Raw genomic sequence first — 18,980 nt, forward strand, 5'->3', positions numbered from 1 at the left:
GGTTGTTTATTTGAGATTATTCTTGTTTCTTGAAGTAGGCCTGGATTGCTATGAATTTCCCTCTGAGGACTGCTTCTGCTGTGTTCCATAGATTTTTGGGTTGTTGTGGTTTTCATTTAAAGTTGTCTTAAGGTAGCTTTTGATTTCTTCTTTGATATAATTGTTAACCCATTCATTCTTTAGTAACATGCTATTTGGTCTCCATGTCTTTGTGTTTTTCAGTTTGTTTTTTAGTTTTTATTTCTCTTTTGTGATTTATTTCTGGTTTCATACCATTGTGGTCAGAGAAGATGCTTGATGTAATTTTTTTTTTACCCTCACCCAAGGACTTTTTCATTGCTTTTAGACAGAGAGGAGGGGGAGGGAGAGCAAGAGGAACATTAATTGTTTGCCTCTCATAAGCACTCTGAAGGAATATCAAGCCCATGGCCTAGGTATGTGCCCTCACTGGGGATCAAACCCCCAACCTTTTGGTGTTCAGGATGATGTTCCAACCAAATGAGCCACACCAGGCAGGGCAGATGCTTGATATGACTTTAATCTTTTTACATTTGTTGAGACTTGATTTGTGTCCTTACATGTGGTGTATTTTGGAAAATATTTCACATTCACATGAGAAGAATGTACATTCTGCTCATTTGTGGTGAAATGCTTTAAAAATATCAATTAAATCCATCTGGTCTAGTGTGTCATTTTAGGCCACTGTTTCCTTGTGGAATTCTGTCTGGAAGACCTAGTTATTGATATCAATGGGGTATTAAACTCTCCTACTATGACTGTATTACTGTAACTCTCTCCTTTTATATCCATCAGTATTTGTTTTATATATTTAAGTGCTCTTATTTTGAGTACATAAATTTTTATAGGGGTTATATCTTCTTATTGGATTGATCTCTTTATCATTATGTAATGTCCTTCTTTGTTTCTTATTACAGCCTTTGTTTTAAAGTCTATTTTGTCTGATATAAGTATTGCTACCCTAGCTTCTTTTTTGTTTGTTTCCATTGGCATGAAATAGCTTTTTCCAACCCTTTACTTTCACCCTGCGTTTGTTTTTGTTCTGAGGAGGATCTCTTGTAAACAGCATATACCATATTTTGCCATGTTTAATGTGCTCCTATTTATAATATACACCCATGTTTTTCTGTGCATTATACATGGGATTATTGTACCCATTATTATACCCATGTATGTAATCATTACATCCATTTATAATGCACATCCTTACTTTTCCCTCAAAAATTTGGGAAAAAAGTACAAATCTTACACAGAAACATATGATATATGGGCTTTGTTTTCTTATCTAGTCAGCTATGCTATGTATTTTGATTGGAGTGTTTAATCTATTTACATTTACAGATTATTGGCTGGTCAAGATGGCAGCATAGGTAAGCACATCTTGCATCTTTGTACAACCACATCAAAATTACAACTAAACTATAGAACAACCATCACTCAGAACTGTCAGAAACTGAGTTGAATGGAATTTGACAATTATGGAATTAAATAAATCACATTCATCCAGACTGGTAGGATGGGCAGAGACTTGGAACAAGCTGGTCCCACATCCACATGTGATGGATAAAAATTCAGGAGGGATATCTCAGAAGCAAGGAGTCCCAGCCCCACATCAGGCCCCCCAGCACAGAGCTCCACTTCAGGAAAGATAAGTCCCCATAACTTCTTGCTGCAAAAACCAGTGGGGATTGGGTCAGTGTAAGAAACTTCTGGAATCCCAAGCAGTTCCTCTTTAAGAACCCAAACATGGACTTACTCAAACTAACTCCCTCAGCTCCACCACTGGGATAGCAGCGTGAAAGGCACTTGTGGCATACATGGAGGAACTGAAGTATCTGGCATCAAGGCAAGAGCTGGGGGACAGCTTTCTCCAAGACAGAAAGTCAGGCCGAGGCCATTGTCCATTTCTGAACCCTCCATTCACAGAGCCACAGAGTCAGCAGGAAGTTGCCTTATCTGAGACTCCATCAATTTAGCTAATACGGTTTGCTCCACCCTGGAGATCCACAGAGATTCCATCCCACCCAATTTATGGGCCCAGCCAAGCTGTGAACAGTGACTGTTCCACATGAATGGCTTGTCTTAGCTCATGCTTCACAACCCCTAAATCCTCTCAAATAAGCAACAGCCCACCTCAGCTAGTCCCCATTCCCCATACCTCTTGCTAGTGGGTCTAGGCCTGGCACTATCAGCAGCCAGCCTAGATTCATGGTTTGGCTTTACCTGGGAATCTCCAAGCCCAGCACAATAGCAGCCATCTCAGATTGCTGTATAGGTCATGCCCAGGCAGAACACAGGTGAGAGCTGATCTTGGCCTGCACCATGTGGGAAACTCCAGAGCCAGCACACCCGGTGGACAGTCACAGACCATGTCAGAGCACCACCACCCACCACCTTGCCCCAGCACAGCTCATCCTCCATGGAGGGTGGAGGTTGGTGGTCAGTTGTCACAGACAGTCTTTGTAGCTGATTGGCCTCGGCAAATTTCTCCCATTGATCTGCAAACAGCAACCAAGGTTCAACCACAAAAGGAGCATGTACTAAACCCATGTGAAGGGCACACCTAGAGTACCCAGCTTAGGTAATAGGGGAGACTGTTCCACTGGGCCCTACAGGACACCTATTACATTAGGCCACACTACCAAGACACAGAGTCATAGCAGCTCTACCTAATATATGGAAACAAATACGTGGAGGCTGATAAAATGGGGAGACAAAAAACATGGCTCAGATGAAAGAACAGATCAAAACTCCAGAGAAAGAACTAAACAAAATAGAGATGAGCAATTTGTCAGATACAGAGTTCAAAACACTGTTTATAAGGATGCTCAAGGAACTTGGTGAGGATCTCAACATCATAAAAAAGATCCAGTCAAAAATGAAGGATACACTAATTGAAAAAAAATTAAAATTTACAGGGAAACAACAGTAGAGTGGATGAGGCCAAGAATCAAATAAATGATTTGGAACATAAGGAAGCAAAAAACAACCAGTCAGAACAAGAAGAAGAAAAAAGAATCCAAAAAAATGAGGGTAGTATAAACAGCCTTTGGTACAACTTCAAGAGGTCCAACATTCATATCATAAGGGTGCCAGAAGGAGAATAAAAAGAGCAAGAAATTGGAAATCTATTTGAAAAAATAATGAAAGAAAATTTCCCTAAGTGGTGAAGGAAATAGGCATGCAAACCCAGGAAGCACAGAGAGTCCCAAACAAGATAGATGCAAAGAGGCCCACTCTAGGACATAAAAATGCCAAAGGTTAAAGATGAAGAGAGAATCTTAAAAGCAGTAAGAGAAAAGCAGTTAGTTACCTACGGGAGTATCCCCATAAGACTGTCAGCTGATTTCTCAAAAGAAACTTTGCAGGCTAGAAAGGATTGGCAAGAAATATTCAAAGTCATGAAAAGGGGGACCTACAGCCAAGATTGCTCAACCCAGCAAAGATAGCACTAAAATCAAAGGGCAGGTAAAGAGTTTCCCAGAGAAGAAAAAACTACAGGAGTTCATCATTACCAAACAATTATTATATGAATGTTAAAAGGACTTATTTAAGAAAAAGAAGATCAAAACTGTGAACAATAAAATGGCAATATATGCATATTTATTGAATATGTATTTATTCAATTGAATAAACAATTAAACAATTGAGTCTAAACAACAGACTAAACAAACAAAAAGAACAGAGACAGAATCATGGATACATAGAGGGTTTTGATGGTTACCATATTGGAGGGTGGTGTGGCAGAATGGGTGAGGAGGTGAGGGGATTATGAAGCACAAATGAGTAGTTACAGAAGAGCCATGGGGATGTAAAATACAGTATAGGAAATGGAGTAGCCAAAGAACTTATACACATTACCCAAGCACATGAACAATGATGGGGGGATTGCCTGAGAGACTGGTGGTTGCTAGGTAGAGGGGGGCAAATGTGGAAAAATTGGGACAAATGTAATAGCATAATCAATAAAATTAAAAAATAAAATAAAGATGGTGACATAGACAGACATGGCTCACCTCTTCATACAACCATATCAAAATTATAACTAAAATATAGGACAACCATCATCCAGGAATGTCAGAAATTGAGTTGAATGGAAGTCTCACAACTGCAGAATTGAAGAAACCACATCCATCCAGACTGGTGGCAGGGCGTGGACACAGAACAGGCTGGCCTCATACCCACATGGATAAAAATTCAGGGGGTATATCTCAGGAGCGAGGAGGCCCAGACTGACACCTGACCCGTCAGTCCAAGATTCCAGTGCCAGGAAATAAATACCTACAACTACTGGCTGTGAAAACCAGTGGGGATTGTCAGTGGAGGAGGCTGCTAGAGCCCTAAGTAGTTCCTCTTGGGGATCTCACACATGGATTCACTTACTCAGATTCACTCCCTCTGAGCTCCAGCACCAGGGTGGTAGCTTGAAGGGTAGCAAGGTAGCTTGGTAGCTTGAAGGGTATACAGGGAGAGGCTGAAGTGTCTAGCATTGGGTCAAGCAGAGGCCATTGTCCCTTTGCTGAGCCCTCCCCACTGTAGAGCCTGTAGGCTGGTGCCATATCTGAGACTCCATCAACCTGGTTAACGCTGTGTGACCCACCTTGGAGATCCACAGAGGCTCTACCTCACCCAATATATGGACCCACCCAACTTCTTTTCCATAAGAATGTCTGGTCTTGGCTCCTAAATCCTACCAAACAAGCAACAGTTGGCTTCAGTGAGCCCTACCCGCAGCCAGATTAGAATCACATCTAGGCTTCACCTGGGAATCTCCAAGCCCAGCACAAGTAGCAGCCTCCTCATATTCCTTTACTGCTCGGGCAGGGTGCCCTGGGTGAAACACAGGTTGGGGCTTGCACCTTAGTCTGCACCACTCGGGAAACCCCAGGGCCAACGTACCCAGTGGACAGCTACAGACCATGTCAGAGAACCACCACCCTGCCACTGTACAGCTGATCCTCCATGGAGGAAGGATGTTGGTGGCCAGTGGTCACATCCAGTCCTTGTAACTGACTGCGCTGGATAGATCCCTTTCATTGATCTGCCAACAGCAGCCAATACAAGGGAGAGTGTACTCAGCCCACACAAAGGGCGCACCTCGAGGTCCCAGCTTAGGTGATAGTGGAGGCCATGTCACTGGACCCTACAGGACACCTACTACATTAGGCCACACTACAAAGACAGGGAGTCATAGTGGCTCTACTTAATACATAGTAAGAAACACAGGGAGGCTGCCAAATGAAGGAGACAAAAAAAATATAGCCCAAATGAAAGAATAGATCAAAACTCAAGAAAAAGAGCTAAGGAAATGGAGATAAGCAATCTATCAAATGCTAGAGTTCAAAACACTTTATAAGGATGCTCAAGGAACTTAGTGAGGACATCAGCAGCATAAAAAAAGAACCAGTCAGAAACAAAGGATACGCTAATTAAAATAAAGAACAATTTACAAAGAAACAATAATAGAATGCATGAAGCCGAGAATCAAATCAATGATTTGGAACACAATGAAGCAAAAAAAAAAAAAAACAAAAAAAACCCCACATAGATCATCAAGAAGAACAAAGAATCCCAAAAAATGAGGATAATATAAATAGCCTCTGGGACAACTTAAGAGGTCCAACATTCACCTCATGGGTGCCAGAAGGAGAAGAGAAAGAGCAAGAAATTGGAACAGGAGTTTCATGAAAAGCTTTTTCTGCATTTATTGATAGGATCATATGATTTCATACAGATATGAAATCTATCTGAAAAAATAGTGAAAGAAAACTTCCCTAATTTGGTGAAGGAAATAGATATGCAAGTCCAGGAAGCACGGAGTCACAATTAGGATGGGTACAAAGAGACCCACTCCAAGACACATCATTATTAAAAAGCCAAAGGTTAAGGATAAAGAGAGACTCTTAAAAGCAAGAGAAAAGAAGTTAGTTACCAAAAGATTGCCAGATGGGAGAGGGGAGGGAAAGAATGGGTGAAGAGGTGAGGGGATTAATAAGTACAAGTAGGTGGTTACATAATAGCCATGGGGATGTAAAGTGCAGTATAGAAAATGGAGTAGCCAAAGAACTTATACACATTACGCAAGGACATGAACAATGGTGGGGGAATTATAGGGGGCACTGGGTGGACAGGGAAAAAAGGGACATGTCAGGATGACTGTAATAGCATAATTAATAAAATGTAACTGAAAAAATAAAGTTATAGTAATTAAAAGACAAGAAATAAACTGGTTATTAATAGGTACACATTTATTGTCATTTCATTTCTTATAATTCAGTTCTTTTTATTTTCCATACTCTAAAAGAAGTCCCTTTAACATTTCTTGTAATAATGGTTTGATGGTAATGAAATTGTTTAGCTTTTTCTTGTCTGGGAATCTCTTTATTTCTCCTTTAATTTTAAATGCTAGCCTTGCTGGGTAAAGTAGTCTTGGTTGTATGTTCTTGCTTTTTTTTTTTTTTTTTTTGAATGATCACCTGAGGATATGTTTATTGATTTTATAGAGAGAGGAAGGGAGGGAGGGAGAGAGAAAGAAAGAAACACCGATGTGGTGGCGGGGGAGCAGGTTGGAATATCAATGAATTGCCTCCCATACGTGCCCTGACCAGGGATTGAACCCACAACCTTCATATATGCCCTAAACTGGAATCAAACCCTTACCTTACTGTGTACGGGATAAAGCTCCAACCACCTGAGCCACCTAACCAGGGCTGTAGGCCCTTGATTTTTATCACTTTAAATATTTCATGCCAATCTCATCTGGCCTGAACAGTTTATGTTGAGAAATCAGTTGACAGTCATAGGAAAGCTCCCTTGTAGGTACTAGAAGGGACACAAACATAACCAGAATTTATTTATAAAACATTGTGTATTTATTCTTACATATTTAAACTTCAATCACGTTCAAAGTACTCTCCATTTGATGTAATACACCTATCGAGACTTTTTTCCACTGTGCAAAACAGTTTTTGAACTTGCTGATTTTGATGTCGTTTAGTGCTCCTGCTGTTTTTTGTTTCACTTCTTCCACTTAAGCAAAATATTCCCTTTCAGGAATTTTTTCATCCAGGGAAACAAAAAAAGTCACTCACAGTGAGATCAGGTAAATAGGGAGGGTGGGGCACAGGAGTCATGTATTTTTGGTCAAAAACTGCTGAACACTAAGCTCAGTGTGGGCAGGTATGCTCATAAATCACCCATTGAAAAATTAGAAAACATGTGTGTTGAAGGAGTCTTCAAAAAAACTCACTGAAGCCAAGTGCAGCCTCTCACAACAGCTCCAGCTGGTACACTGATACAGATGGGTTCCTAGAACACTCACCTAGCGAGTGAAACCTGTGCTACAAGGGGCCCGCCTTCCAGAAGATAATTCCGTTTTTGAGGGGGTGGTCCCCTCTCATAACTCGCTTTCTCTTGCTACTTCTAAGAAAAGATTGTATTTATTTACTTTCAGAGAGAGGGGGATGGAAGGAGAAAGAGTGGGAGAGAAACATTGATTAGTAAAAGAAACATAGATTAATTGCCTCTTGCACGCCCCCAGCTGGGGGCCTTGCCTGCAACCCAGAAATGTGCCCTGACCATAATCGAACCAGCGAGCTTTGGTTCACAGGCAGGCACTCAATCCACTGAGTCACACCAGCCAGGGCTCTTACTACTTTTACGGTTCTCTCTTTGTCTTTAACCTTTGCCATTTTAATTATGATATGTCTTGGAGTGGGCCTCTTGTTGTTTGGAACTCTGCTCTTCCTCGACTTGTATGTCTTTTTCTTTTGCCAGGTTGGGGAATTTTTCATTTATTACTTCTTGAAATAAGTTCACAGTCCCTTGCTCTCTCACTTCTCATTCTAGTATCCCTATGATGCAGATGTTGTCACTTGACATTGTCCCAGGGGTCCCTTAAACTAGCCTCAGTTTTTAAAAATTATTTCGTCATATTGCTGCTCTGTTTTCTGCTACCTTGTCTTTCAAATCTCTGATTTGATCCTCTGCTTCATTTAATCTGAAGTTTATTCTTTCTAGTGTATTTCTCATTTCAGCTATCATATTTTTTACTTGTAGCTGGTCTTTTCTTCTGGTATCTACATTCTTTTTTGTATTTACTATCTCTTTAACTTTTCACTGAGTTCATTCATTCTTCCTCTAAGTTTATTGAATAGCCTTATGGCCATTTTTGAACTCTATCTAGTAGATCCCTTGCCTTCATTTCATTTAGTTCTTTTTCTGGGGATCTCTCCTGGTCTTTCATTCAGGACCTGTTTCTTTATCTCCTCATTTTGGCTGCCCCTCTGTATTTGTTTCTGTGTATTAGGTAGATCTGCTATGTCTCCTAGTTTTAGTATGGTGGCCTTGGAATAGTGTCTTGTGGGGCCCAGTGGTACATTCTCCCTGATCACCTGAACTAGGTGCTCCAGGAATGTCCCTGTGTGGGGGTACATGAGCCTTCCTGATGTAGTTGAGTTTTGATTGCTATTGGCTCATCTGTGGGTAGGGTTGACCCTCAGGCTGGGTGTCTATGAAGATTGACCTGAACACAGTGCAGGAACTGACCCCACAAAGTGGAATTTGCCCCAGCAGGTTCTTGTACCTTCTGAGATCTCCCTTTGGGTGTGACTTTGGAGTTAATTGTGTCATGCTCTGATGTGGTCTGAAGCCAGCCACCTGGTGTGTTGGTTTGGGGACCTCTTGGGTGGGTCTCCAGTGCAGGTTAATATCAGATGCTGCCTGTGACTGACCCTAGCCTAACTGAAGCTATTAAGGAACCCACAGTTTGTGGCTGCCTCTGCTGGGCCTGGGTCCATGTGGAAGTGGCCAAACTGCATACCAAAGCTGGTTTCCACCAGCACCGAGCCTTGGGCAGGTCAGCAAAGACCCAGGGAACCCCAAGATCTGAAAGAGCCTCTGGTGGTACTTGCGTTGTGTGAGGCCAGTTCACTGTGAGTCACCATTTAGGGTCAAGTGGTGTTCCGAGGTTGACACAGATTCAAATTCAGTGCCAGTGCTGGGTCTGAGGACATTCAACAAAAGTCTCAGTGTACAGCAAGGCCAGTTGCCACCTGCCTGAGGTCTGTGGTCCTTTGTGGTAGGGCAGGGTCTCAGGGAGTCATCAGGGTGAGGCCAGCAGAGTTCATCAAGCTAAAACACACCACTATCCGGCCATGTGATGGAGGGGACTCTGCACAGGAACAGCAGCACCAGTCAGGCATGTGAGGGAATAATGGCCCTCACCTCAGAGCCACACAACTCAGTCTTTCTTTGTGCATCCTTGCCACCCCCCAAATGTGTTTGGACCTCCTCAAGAACCAAGAAAGTCTACGTTGGGGGCCTAGGCTGGCCACACACAGCCAGCTACTTCTCCATAGAGCATGAGTTCAGATGGGTGGGGCCACAGATATTTGGGAGGGTGGGGACAGTGGATTTTTCATTACGGAGCATTGCTGGTGGGGTGTGATGTGGGGAAATGACTGTTTCCCCAGAGTCACACAACTTAGGTGTGTTTCTGACCCCAGGTGTTTCTGACTCCCACTAAGTCTGCAGGATCTCCTTAAGTGCCCTCCAAGAAAGTCTACACGGAGGACCCAGGGTAGCCGCAGCAAGCAGGCTCCTCTGTTGGCATGAGACAGGTAGGGTAGGGCCACACGGAGTTAAGCGAGTGGGGCTGGTGTATTTCCCAAGACTGAGGCCATATGGAGGGTAGTGCTTAACCCTGGAAAGATGGCATATGTGGGCAGTATGGGAGAGGGACTCAGCACAGGGACCTTGGTGGCTGTCCCTTCAGCCCTCTCCCCAAAGCCACACAACCCAGCCTCTCCCTGTAGGACTCCAGTCCTCTCTGAGCCTACCTCCACAGAAGCCCAGTGTAAGTGGCTGCAAACGAGATTCTGTGCACTGGCTCTTTAAGACAGCACTTAGGTTTCTAACAGACTGCCATTTCTCCATGTCAGATGGAATCCCTACTGATTTTCATAGCAAGATGTTACATGGGCTCCTCTTCCTGGCTATGGTGCTCTCAGCATGGGGTTGAGATCCCTCGCTCCTCAGGAGGACCTTTGCAGCTGAGATATTACTACAGATTCTCAACCACTACACGTGGGTGCAGGGCCAGCCCTTTTGCATCTCTACCCTTTCTACCAGTTGCGATGTACCTTCTTCTATAAATCTTTGCTTATAAGACTTCTGTTCCGCTAGGCTTCAGTTGGTTATTTAGGTTGATTGTTCTATAATTTAGTTGTAATATTTGGTCCTGAGAGGAGGTGAGTGTAGCTTCCACCTATTCCATTGCCACCTTGAATGCCTTTTTAAGACTAAATAATAATTTTTTGTATGTATATACAACATTTGTTTATCTATTCACCTGTCAATGGACACTTGGATTGTTTTCACCTTTTAACTATTGTGAATAATGTTACTATGAAAAAGGTATATGAATATCTGTTTAAGTTCTTGCTTTCACTTTTTTTGGGTATATACTCAGAATTGTTGGATCATATGGTAATTCTATTTTTACATTTTGGGAGAACTGCCATATTGTGAATAGAGACTGTACCATTTTATATTCCCCACTGCATTACACAAGGTTTATAATTTCTGCACATCCTCACTAATACTTGTTTTTTTGTTTGTTTATTTTGACAGTAATCATCCTAATGGATGTGATGTGCAGCAGACTTCCTTTTAAAATCTGAGTACATCTGCAAGTACATTTAAGCACCCAACTGTGGGTCTTTATCCTGAAAGACAGCCAGTGGTACTGAGGTGAGCTTCTGGAATTTATTTCCTGGCTTCATAGACACTTCTTCATCTCACTCCATCTGCTCACTCCTAGCAGAGCCCCACCAACTACTATTGAACAGCTTCAGTAAATTCTCATGATTTCTGGCCCCCAGCTGCTCAGCAGCATTAAATATACACTGCAAACCTTACTTTCCTCTCTTCTCCTGGAGCTACGGAGCATTCTCTCTGCTATCCCAAAGGTAATTTTTCCAGAGTCCTCATAGGTTCAGCTCCTCCCTAAGATTCCATAGTTCACAAAAGGCAACTGAGGGGGAACTATACAAGGTTTACTTTCAGGAAAGTGATAGTATAAAAGTAATAAGCAATCTGAGTGAGTTATTAAAATAAGAGAGTGAGGGCAGATTTTGAAGACTCCTTATAGTGCTGGCAACAAAGCTGAGTGAAGTAACACCTGGCAGGCCCCTTCCCCCAGCCACATACCCCATCACCCCATCAGCTCATTACCCCTGAGTCCAGCTCTGTTCTTAGGGAGCTTCAGTGTGGATCATTTCCTCCATATTGCAGATAATTCTAAAGATATTTCTAAAAACTTATGTGCAGGCTAATAGAAGAGAAGCTATGATTTAAACATTTTAATTTCACAATTAACTATTATTCTGGGCAAGTCAGGAAACCTCCCTACATTTGTGTTCTCAGCTATGAAATGAAACATTTGGACAAGAAATCTTTTTTTTTAGTCCTTACCCAAGGACATTTTTTTAATTGCTTTTTGAGAGTGAGGAAGGAAGAAGGGAAGGGAGAGAGAGAAACATCAATGCAAGAGAAAAGCATTGGTTAGTTGAATCCCATACTTGCCAGATCAACGGATTGGTGCCAGGATTGGGGATCATATTGTCAGGACTGGGAGCTTACACACACCCACACCCGGACTGTGGATTGAATTGGCAAGTTAGTTGTGTGCCCTGACTAGTACTCGAACCCTCAACCTTTTGATTATGAGATGACACTCAAACCAACTGAGCTACTCCAAACAGGGCTGGACAAGAAGTCTTTAAGGGCCCTGTCAGCTCAAAATAATTTTAATTCCAAAACTAACTGGGTTATCCAAAAAGCATTTCCTTTTAGCTTTAGCAATTCATATATTTATATATATATATATTTTATATTATATATAAATATATAATATATTTTATATTTTTATCCTGGACATAATCACCCATAAGGTTTTGTGTAGTCTTTATTTAAAAAAGTTAATATTTCCTAAATATACCTCAGACAGAACAGGTCAATTGGGGTTATACTGGTTGAATTTTAAGAAAACAGTAATCCAACAACTGGATAATTCACATATGGTCAAGAATTGGAAGGCTCTAACCAGTCTTTAACAGGCCTGAGAGTCAAAGAAATTCTTATTCTGCCTTCACTGGCAACCTCATTAACACTGAGTATTAGCTCTGAAAACTCAGAATTGGATGTTTGTTGCTGTCTGTTCTCTGCCAGGAAACTGTACATTTGTGTGCCTGCCTTTGCAAAGAGCTGTGACTTCTCAGTCATTTACTTTATCCACCTCCAAATACTTCTTTTCTAAAAGCACACACAAAAATGTCACTGGATTAAGTGTAAATATAAAATGCTGCATCAGAAACGAACATATATAAAGTGTGTGCTCAGTGGTACTCAGTCTATAATTGCTCTTGTATTACTCCCTTTTACTCACTATCAAATTCACATTGCAGAAATGTTAAAAGAGACGAAATTCAGAATTATCATCATTTCCCACAGTATCACTGTGATTAAAAAGTAATGAGCCTGTTATTGTTATGAACTATGAGATGTTTTAATGGGTTTCCCAGCCTGCTGAGAATCATTCCAGGACACTTAGTCAATGAGAGTGAAATCTGAATCACCCAGTGGTTTCTGACATACCTTTTGATTGATATCATCACACATTTCTTAGAGAGTGGAGTAAGCCATGGCCCACCTATTAGTCATATTCATTTTCATCAATTTAAATAATATTCACTTATTGATAATAATCCTTAATTCTTATTTATTTACTCATTCTATATTTTGGATAAACTTTAAAAATGAAGTTAAACATTCTGTCCTGATTTGCTATGTATGTTTTGACATGCCAGTAGCTGTTAGTACATGCAGAAGAGAATATCATTGGTAATTCTCAGTTTTTAAACCCTTTAATACCCACTTTGGTAGCCTACAGTGTACAGGATAGATAAAGTAAATTACTTTAATTATTCTAAAATGAAATTTGCAGTTTCTTTATGTTTAAAGTCCATATTATCAATTCTATCAGTTAAAGTTAAGTTGCAGGAAACAAATCACTACCTATTTTAAGCGTAAGCACATTTAATACAGGGAATTGGGTGCTTACAGAATTGCTGCAGAGGCTTACAAGAGTGGGATAACCTGGGTCCTTTCTAATGATCTCCAGAACATCACCACTGAACTGTCCTGCCAGAGGATTGCCACAGTCAGGAAAGTCGGGAATCAGGACCTTGCTCTGGAAGTGCCGAGCTCAAGAGCACACCACTAAGACTCTGATCCAGGGATTAGGAAGCTGCCATTTTAATTACCTTTTGATAACTACGAAGCTAATCTCTGGACACTAGGCACTGTTACAGAAAATCCTGGTAATTCCATGGCCATTACTGTTAGCAGCAGCAGCTGAGAACATGAGAAGGCGGTGCCTACCTCGTCTGCTTTCCAAATCTTGCATAATGCACTGAATTGGTGCAATCTATTCTACACCCAGAACCAGCTGCAAGGGAGTATGAGAAGTGTGAGATTTCTTTAAAACTCAAATAATCATTATTATTGTCATTGGTATAGTATAACAAAGACAAAACACAGAATGCAATAACAACATAAAACAGGGTAATCTGTTGCAGGGGTCAGAGACATTTTTCTCCCTGTGTTTTCATAATAAACTATACACTCTCTTCTAAATCTTGCCTTTTTTAATTTAATAGAATATCTTGGATATTATTATATATCAACACATAATTAGCTTTTACATTCTTCTTTTTAAAAGACTACAAAGCATTCTCTGGTGTAGATGTACACAATTTATCTTACCATTTCTCTCTCAGCGGACATTTAGGCAGTAGCTAGTCCTTTGTTATCACAAATAGCGCTGCAGGGAATGGCCTTGTATTGACAGAACTTCACATTTGTACAAGCATATCTGTAGGATAAATTCCTAAAAGTAAAACTGCTCAGTCGATGGGCATGTTGTTTGTAATATTTTAAAGAAAATGTTATTTTATTCATTAGTTCATTTTTTGAATAGCTAATGTACAGGGTAAAAAGATTAAAAGGAACCAAAAGAAAGTAGATATTGGAAACTAGGGTTTCTTCATAATATCTCCAGAGATATTTTATGTATACACAAGGACATAGACACACACATCTACATATATAACATATGAGCATATATATATTAATGTGAAGAATTTCTCTTCTTTTGGTAGATTTTAATTTTATTTTATTATTTCATGCTATTTTATTTTGCTTTATTGTATTGTATTGTATTTTCATTATGGTCAATGAAGGCGAGGAGAGTTTTGCCAGTACATAGAGAGACCCCAGCCTTCAGTGTACCATTGTGTTAGAAACATCTTCTGTTATTGTCTCATCAGTTCATTTTATTGCCCATGCATGGGCTTTCACTGTGCCTATGTAGTAATTCTGGAGGCAAGGGCAGCTATAGATATGGGCTGTTGACAGTCCTTGGCCTTGGACTTTCTAAAAAGATATTCTCTGCTTTGTGTAGAGCAGTCATTGAAGGGTCTGCCTTCTTGGTATCTAACAAATTCCCTTTGCCTCTCTGCTGTGTTGAATCTGCTGTTTCATGTGGCCCATATACAAGGTCTGGCACAAATAACATATAACAAATAAAATAACCCTATTTTATTACAAAATATTTTATTACAAAATTGTAAGTGTGTAATTCTGTAACATAACAATATCACACTCAAGCATACCATATGACATTTTAGGTGAAATTTTCAAATTAAAACTATAAATTATTACACCCATGTTATTACCCTACCAACCACACTCAAGCAGGCCTTATTTCTGCTGGACCTATATATTCCTTCTTGCTTTACTTCCTCATTTGATGGAGCATACTTTGCTAGCAGTTTTCTGGGGGGAAAAGGGGGGGCAATGTAAAGGATAAAATTTTTGAGATCTTGGATGTCTGAAAGTGTTTTTATTCTACCTTTCCACTTAATTGATAAAGTGATAATATAGAATTTTAGATTAGGAATATTTTTCCCTCAGTTTTGAGACCTTTGCTCCATTGACCGCTAGTTTTAAGTGCTGCTGTTGAGAAATCTGAAGCTGTTCTGATTTCTGCTTTGCAACCAATTTTTAGTAGAATTTCTTCTTTGTTCCTAGTGAAATTTCATAATGCTATGCCGCTGTGTGAGTCTAATTTTCATCCATTCTCTTGGGCATCCAGTAGGCCCTTTCAGTCTAGAAACCCTAGGTGTGCTCTTAAATTATTCATTACTGCTTTCTTCCCCTCTGTTATTTAGATGTTGGATCTCCTGACTGGGCTCTATTCTTATCATTTTTCTCCTATTTTCCTCCTTTAGTCTTTTTCCTCTATTTTTGGGAAATTTTTCCAACTTTATATTCCAAAAATTCTATTAAGTTTTTTCATTGCTGTTTTCATGTTTTTGATTTCTAAGAGCTCTTTTTTTGTTCTCTGAATTTTTCATTGCATTTAGTGTGCAGACTCTTCTCATCTTTCTAAGGAATTAATATAATTTTTCAAAAGTATGTTTTATTTTTCCTAAAAGGGTTCTTTCTCCTAAGTTGCTTTTATAAAAATTCGTTTGCTTTAGTCCTTATCTTCTATGTTAGGGTCTTTCCTCAGATGTCTTATAATCATTAGTTGTCTGTTTATGATTTATTTTTGTTGTTGTTCATAATTTAAAGTGAGGGACTAATTTGGGGGGATGTTGGAAATATTCTATGTTGTGTTAAAGGTGTGGGTTACACAGATGTGCATTTACCAAAATTGCTCAGTACAATTAAGATCTTTGCATTTCAATACTATATATAAATTATACCTCAGAAAAATATTTTAAAAAGCTAAGAACAAGTGAGGATTGAAAATACTGGTAGCTCTGAGCAAGTAGGTGGGACTTATCAAGCTAGAGGTTTACCTTTGAGACATCTGGAGGACCATTTGTTGGTATAGGACCGAACCTTCAGTAGGGTTGGATTTTCCCCAGTCCTGACATCTTTTACCTCCATAGGGAATAACCTCCAAGTTCTGCTAGGATAAAGGAGGGTTACACAGGAGTATGGAATGGGGAATAAGGATCTAATTGTTTCTCAAACATCTTTCACTTGACCCTTCTTATTTCAGCATGGTGCCCCTTCAGCCTAGCTTCCATATTATCAAGTATGAGTTCTTGAATCTTTAGAATTCTACCATGTAAATTGGTTTGTTTTTCTGCTTCCTGTTACTACCATGTAGCTTCCAAAATGTTATTGTTCTTGCCCCTTGTGTTCCCAACCCCAGAGGGTTTATGCCTTAAAAAAAAACAAAACAAAAAACCCTCTTCATTGTACTTTTTCTAGGTTTTCAAGAGGAAGCAAAGTTAGATATGTGTATTCAAACAACTGTTTTAACTCAGGAGTCAGGAAATCAGAAATATGCTTTTTAACTCTCCAGCTTCTGCAGAACAGGAAGGACCTCTTTAAGGAGTTCAGAATACATGCTAAAAGTGACTCAACAAAGCAATCATACTCTACCCCTTTGTATTCAACATCTATACATAACCTTCTAACCATACTTTAATTTCTAAACAATAGGAACCTGAACATGCTTTCAGCTAACAAAGTGCAATGATCTTTTGTGCAAATGAAAACATTTTCAGTATCTCTGAAGGAGAAATTAAAAGGTCTTCTTCCTTGGACCTCTCTCTGGTTCATTCTTCTAGTTTAGGAAAAGTTTCTCCTGGGTATCCTGTAACCTAAGAACTAAAGTATAAAATTAACTACCACCAACATATCTTATATGAAATAGTAAGAAAGAGGGGGTACTGCTTAGCTATAATTATGTGCGTGTTAACATGAAAACATGAGTGGTTGCTCTAGTCCTTGTTTCTACAACTGGTCACAAGACTGCAGTTGGTATGTATATTTTCCTTCCTTTGTAGCAGCAATTCAGCTATTTGGGATTTCTATTCTGTTAATTCAATTAGTGGTAGGGCTAGACATTTTGGACTATCAACAAGAAAACTTTAAATGGATCCTCCCTTATTTTTTTTCATTTTCAAAATGCAAATTTCTAGTCTTCTAGCATTGCAGGGAATGTCTTGATATTACTGATTCCTATGAAAAGTGAAAAGCAAACAGAGGTCATGTGTTGTATTTTCTGTATACACAAGAATCCCAGGTGAACATTATAGCTTGACTAGTGAGTACTTTCAGAAAGTTAAGCAATAATGCATTCATTTACCAATGGAAGAGGGATGATCATGCCTTGGACTGAAGGCTAGCAAGTAGTAAAGTTGTCTTTATTCTTCATCCAAATTGTTAAGCTTGATATTTGTTCAGAAAAATTACCGGCCTCAATCCAGAGATGATCATCAGGGGTAATTGCAAGTAGATTAAGGTAGTCCTAAAAAAGTGGGCTGGGAATGGTAATAAAATTTGTTTTGGTGAAACTGTCTCCAGGATCCTTCTTGTCCATAACAGGATCACTATGATTCTTCAGAGGCTCTTCAGGTTCTCCTCTGTCATTCAGTCTGCAGTCTCAGTCTATTTGAAGAGGAATATTGGTGTTACAGCAGTGGTATTTAATAAGGAACTCGATCCTGTACAGAAACTCTTCATGGACAAGATTAGGGAATACAGAACTAAGCGACAGTTCTGGAAGACATGTTGATACTGGCCCAGAGTATCAGCAAGAGTTGAAGAGGGAGCTTTGTAAGCTTAAGCAAATGCATGGTAAAGGAAGCTGAATGTGCTCCCAGACTTCAGATTTGAAGATCCCAAATTTGAAGTCATCAATAAACTCCAGCCCAGAAGAAATGTAAAATTTATCCAATAATTTGCACTGGATAAGTTGCACAAACTGATCAGAATAAATATACATTTCAACAATCATCAAATATTCTTGAATTCTGATTCCAAATAAATTATTTGGTGATGTTGGGTATTAAGAAAATTTTTTTGTTTTGATGTCCTTCTTTCTCTCTCATCAGCCTCAGCTTTCCCTTCTCTTCCTGACCAACCTCTGCTAAAATAGCAACTTTTTATGATATGTTATCTGATATAAAATTGTAATAAATGCTGAAAGAGATATTTATATTTCAACAGACTATTCATCAAAATCCAAAAAGTTTTGAAATTAAAAAGAGTAGAACTCTATCTATGGAATAATAGATGATGGGATTCATCTGCCCCATTCCCATCTTATTTTGAGCAGAAGGTTCCAAAAGCCTGTAAAACCACTCCTCTGAATTGATCTGTTATATAGATTATAATTAATGATGGGGACAGGGTTATATCCCCATCTCATGACTTATGGCTCACACTCAGACCCTATTATCATTGAGCTCAAAGGTGGCTTTACTAATTGATAGTTCTGTTATTTTCAAGCCCAGAGTATGTGAGTAGTAGTTAACTTGGATGTTTAGGATATAGAACTATAATCTGTCAATACCAGTTGTATCTTAGACTATCCAACCTTCTTCCAAATTCAAAAGCTGGTCACTAGGAGAATTGGTTTAGGACCCAGTGGTAATGTTTCCAGGTCTCTTTTATCTGGCAATTTAAAAACACTTCTTGGTGCTGTTTTTACATTGGGAAATTCTTCAGTGAGGTTAAATTGAGAAATAAGTGCATTTAGGTATGATGTGGCCTATGTTAACATTGGGGATTTTCCAGGGCAGAAACAGGTGAATATTCAGTAATACCCTAGACTCTAGGGCCCAAAGAAAGGAGTGATGAAGTGTAAAAGGGTTACTTTAAGTCTGCCTTATGGGAAGGAAATTCAGGAAACCTTAGGTTATCGTTGGGAGAACTGAAATACACACTGACCTCTGCCTTGGGCAAGTAAGGAAGCTTCCTGCCCATGGATTCAGAATACACTCACTTGGAGTTTGTGATCTTTTGACTTTGACTTTGTGCCATTTCTGAGAATATGATCTATTAAACAATTGACTAAAAGGGGGAGTTTTCAG

At 39.6% G+C, this 18,980-nt stretch overlaps 1 pseudogene; it reads left to right on the forward strand.

Annotated features, from left to right (window-relative positions):
- Nucleotides 1-17,497: 17,497 nt before the first annotated feature.
- Nucleotides 17,498-17,845, forward strand: LOC129072026 (ATP synthase-coupling factor 6, mitochondrial-like; annotated as a pseudogene).
- The last annotated feature ends 1,135 nt before the right edge of the window (nucleotides 17,846-18,980 follow it).

This window comes from Pteronotus mesoamericanus, unplaced genomic scaffold, assembly GCF_021234165.1.
Source record: "Pteronotus mesoamericanus isolate MK-2021 breed Mesoamerican mustached bat unplaced genomic scaffold, CSHL_Meso_final contig_291, whole genome shotgun sequence".
Lineage (NCBI taxonomy): Eukaryota > Metazoa > Chordata > Mammalia > Chiroptera > Mormoopidae > Pteronotus > Pteronotus mesoamericanus.